The sequence below is a fragment of the Triturus cristatus genome, chromosome 7 (assembly GCF_964204655.1).
Source record: "Triturus cristatus chromosome 7, aTriCri1.1, whole genome shotgun sequence".
In the NCBI taxonomy this organism is placed as follows: Eukaryota; Metazoa; Chordata; class Amphibia; order Caudata; family Salamandridae; genus Triturus; species Triturus cristatus.
The window spans coordinates 1,441,230,379-1,441,235,231 of NC_140590.1; the positions used below are offsets into that span (position 1 = coordinate 1,441,230,379).

General features: G+C 41.7%; 1 non-coding gene across 1 annotated transcript; it reads left to right on the forward strand.

Moving 5' to 3' along the window:
* The first annotated feature begins 4,113 nt into the window (after positions 1–4,113).
* LOC146812161 (signal recognition particle RNA) lies at positions 4,114–4,413 on the forward strand. The gene has a single exon (XR_014967326.1).
* The last annotated feature ends 440 nt before the right edge of the window (positions 4,414–4,853 follow it).

Consider the following 4,853-nt stretch of genomic DNA (forward strand, 5'->3'; position numbering starts at 1 on the left):
GATAATAACTTCCCTTCATCTATGGATGAGGTCCATACTACCTTTTTTTCAAATCTCCAAGAGTTTTTCATGAAACCCCCTGAGGGTGGGAAAGCTAACAAGGGCAAACAACCTGTGGTGGGATGGTTCAATAAATCTTGTAGAGCAGCTCGCCAGAGTTTAAGCTTAGCCCTTAGATCAAGAAACATCGAAGATGTGAGATCTGCTAGAAAGCAATACAGACACGTACAGCTAGTGGCTAAGAAGGAATGGGATGAGGAGCACTGGCAGGACTTGAAATCTGCTTGTCTGGCCAAGGATCAAAAGCAGTTTTGGGCAATAGTGAAGTGGGATAGAGGTGGGGTTGCGCCATCACCCCAAAACAACGTGGCAAAAAACCAGTGGGTTGACTTCTTCAGACCGCAATATGCTTCAGTCTCATCTGAAGGAGAGCACCCACTCCCTCCCGCTATCTATTTTCACACGCAGGTGTTCACGATTAAGGATGTTAATCTAGCACTAGATTGTATAACCGGGGGCCGTGCTCCTGGGATGGATGGGATACCTGCGGACGTATTTTTAACTGATAGATCATCCTGGTGTCAGTACTTTCAATGGCTAGCCAATTCCATAGCTATGGGTGCACCTGTTCCCCCCTCATGGAAAGGGGCTGAAATAATCCCAGTTTTTAAAAAAGGGGACAAACCATTACCCAGCAACTATAGACCTATCAGTCTTATTGACTCTGCCCAAAAACTGATAGGTCGATTAGTACAAAATAAATTACAAACTTGGATTGAAGAAAACAATATTTTGTCCCCGTTTCAGGCTGGGTTTAGACCATGTACTAGTTCGGTTGACCAGGTATTTTATTTCTTAGCACTCTATTGGAGGAATGTGAAGCTGACTAATGGGACCCTTTATGCGGTTTTTATAGACTTAAAATCTGCATTTGATTTAGTGCCCCGCTCCAAACTTGGGAGGGTTCTCGATGAAGCAGGGATAGCACCGGAACTACTAACGTTACTTGTCCGCTTGCATGAGAACAATTATGCACGAATTAGGTGGGGAACTCAGGGGGAGGTGACTGACACATTTCCTGTAGAGCGTGGTGTTCGGCAGGGATGTGTCTTGGCACCCACGTTGTTCTCCCTGTTCATAAATGGCATTGTAGAATATCTGAGCCGTTCGCCCACAGACGCTCCTGTATTGGCTGGGTCTCGCGTGCCTGTTCTCATGTTTGAGGACGACACGCTGATAGTTTCGCGGACACCTAGTGGCCTGCAGAAGGCGCTAAATGCATTTGGTGACTTTTGTCGAGAACGTGGTCTTGAAATAAACACCTCCAAAACTAAGTTCATGTGTTTAAATCAGCGGCAAAATTTTAGAGGTGTTATTAATTTTAACGGCACCCCGCTGGAGCAAGTTGAGGCATTTACATATTTAGGGATATCCCTTCAGAACAATATGAAATGGACAAACCATATTGACATGGCTGTCTTAAAATTTCATCAGCTAGCGGGAGCAATTGTTTCCAAATATAAATCCTCCTTGACTAAACCCATCACTCCAGCCTTGGAAATCTATAACATGAAAGTTATTAGTGCTGCATTATATGGATCGGAACTATGGGGCTTTGGTAACCTGAATCAACTAAGATTAGCTGAAAACAAGTTTTTACGTTGTATAACAGGAGTTCCCCGAAGTACCCCAATGATTCCATTAGCATACGATCTTGGCAGGAAAAGAGTTGAGGATTTGGCACGATTGCGCCCACTCCTTTATTGGCGGCGGATTATGGTCACACCGGAACTAGCGCATTATGCCATTGCCCTAAAAGATATCATTAGGGCTGATCGTTTTCATTCCATTACATGGCTCAAAGAAATTAGAGATTTGCTAACAAAATTAGACATGGGGCATCTATGGAATGATTTAAATGGCTTAAATTTTCCATCTAAGTCTGCATTCAAAAAAATGTACTGGGATATGATCTTAACATCTGCTTTTAGCTCTGGCCAGAATTCCAATCTAACAGGTCGTTATTTTGACATTAAATTTATCCCATCTTGTGAGGCATTCTGGGATTTTATAGAGAGGCCCATTGATAGAAAACTGTATTTTCAGTTTAGAATTGGGTCTCTCCCTGTAAAAGCATTCACCCATAGATGGTTACCTAATCAGGACAATAAATGTCCTCACTGTCGAGATTTGATTGAGGATCCTGGCCATCTACTGTTTGTCTGTCCATTGTATGTCGTTCCACGTCATAGGTGGATAAAACCAGTATGTTCAAATTTGGGAATACGCAGATATAAGGAAGCCCTAAGGATACTTGAATCTGATTGTACCCCTTGTTTGGTTATTGCTGTTGCAAATTTTTTGGGGTGGGCATGGACAATACGCACTCGTACCCTAAAAATGTTAGAAGCTGGACAATGAGTATCTGACACTAAATGTTATTGATCCTTTTTTAATATTAAGATTTTATTTTTTTAATAGACAAATTGATGTTACTAAATTCATTGGAACTATTCGCCAGCATTATGGTTTAATGTAATTTTAAAATTTATACATTGTATTTTAAAATAGTATTTATATTTATGGTATTGTTAGGATGTTAAGATGCTTTTATGACATGCTGTCGAATAAAGCTTTGAAACTTGTAATTTAATAAGACTGGGTTTGAGTTGGTTAAAAACGCTTTTCGTGCACTAGGCAGACAAATTAGGGTCTGGTGCACTATAAAAATGTGTCCATAAAAGAGGTGGAGGAAGCATTCATGAACCCGATGATGATGCTGTCACGTTGTCAAGCACAGAGCGGATAATCAATATATACCGCTCTCTACCTGATATTTGGTCAAATTAAGCAGTAACAAAGGGAGAGATGTTGTATCTTGATGTTATGCGCCCCAAGATCCTCTTGGTTCTGGGTGGACTCTGAATAGGAAGTACGCAATATGCGGGGAGGTGTTAGGGTGTGTTTAATGGGAAGTATGATGTAATGCGCAGTGTGCGAGTGTATGCTGAAGAATAAAGTGATGCTTGACCGCAGCTCCGGTGTGGCGTAATTCACCTGCATGCTCCTAGTTGGGGAAGACTCTGCACCCTGCATCTGAAGATCTTATCCCCTTCTGTTGATCACCAGAGATCTAGATCAAGATCTGTTGATAGTGGAAAATTAACTATGATTTGTTTATTTTATTATTTTTGAACATACTTACTTAAAACTTCTGGTAAGTATGTATTGGTAGGGTGGAAGTCTGGGTTTGGCTGTCTGTTTAGATTCCATCATCCAATCAGTGTGTATTATGCATGTATGGGTCAACTGGCTTGCCCATGCCCTTGTCACGAGACCCCCATAGCCTTCTCACTGTGGTACACAGCAAGCTGGAATTTCCGTGGTCCTGACACTACCCAAGACAAATAACACAGTCTGGTCTTGGACTCCAGCGTTAAGCTAGGAATTTGGAATACAGCACAGGGCATCAGACTGGCCTCTGCCGCTCCCCCCCCCCCCCCCTCTATTTTCCCAGAAATACGGGTGAAGCAATGCCAACATTGTTGTCAGTAAATCTAGACCTCGGGAAAATAGTTAACGCCCCTTATTTGCTGATAGAAATAATAAGAGAGATCGATACGGAGGTGCGCATTATTAGGGTACCAAGACTTCTGCATGCCACGCTTGGCTGAGCTGTCTTGAGCATCCGCTGTTGGTGCAGACCACGAGAGTGCCCTCTTTCAAGAGGGTGTATTGTGCTATTGAAAAGTAGGGGGATACTGTAAGAATGAAAATGAATGCAGCGGCTTTCACCATCATTTATTCTGATGTTGCAAATTAGAAGGAAAACATAAGATGAAATTAAAATGCAGTTTCTATATCTTTATCTATAATTAAATGCTGCAGTAGTGACATCACATTAGATTGAAGAACATTGCCTGTCAGCCTTGACCGAAAATATTCAGCAGATGGCACTATACCCACTAAAGTCACATCATAGTAGCCCACCATAGCCTTGAAAAGAAAAACACTGCAGTGTCTTGACTTACAATAGCCACCAGATGGCAGTACATCCACCATGACGTTTCCTGTGTCTACATATCTAGTACGGAACTGTAAGCATTAGCCTTCGCCGGGTGCTGTGGCGTGTACCTGTAATCCCAGCTACTTGGGAGGCTGAGGCTGTTGGATCGCTTGAGTCCAGGAGTTCTGGGCTGCTGTGTGCTATGTCGATCGGGTGTCCACACTAAGTTCGGCATCGATATGGTAATTCTGCGGGAGCGTGGAATAACCAGGTTGGCTAAGGCGGGGTGAATCGGCCCAGGTCGGAAACGGAGCAGGTCAAAACCCCCGTGCTGATCAGTAGTGGGATCGCGCCTGTGAATAGCCACTGTAAACCAGCCTGCGCAATACAGTGAGACACAGTCTTTTAGTGTCTTTATTTCGCATTTATTTTCGCTTCCAGTAATAATAATAATATGTCAACATACAAATGTTTTTTATGTCGCGTGTAAATTCCAATTAATACTAATATTAACATATAATCGTGCACTATATTCACATGGATATTAAGCAACCCGAACAATATGGCTAATGAATATAACCTTGCTCGTTTTCCAGTACATTCATTCAAACGAATCATGAAATACAAAAAAACATATAGTGGCATAGACATAGAAGACATACCAGTCAAAACAGAATTAATACTCATTCACTACTGGATATGTGTCTGGTACGTGTACATTTAAATTAAATATACAAATAGAACTATCTTCATTGCAAAAATAAAGCGAAAAAATGCATTTCTACAAAGGAACTGTTATATTGTGCCCAGACTATTATATTGTGTAAATTGAACATTTCTCTTTACA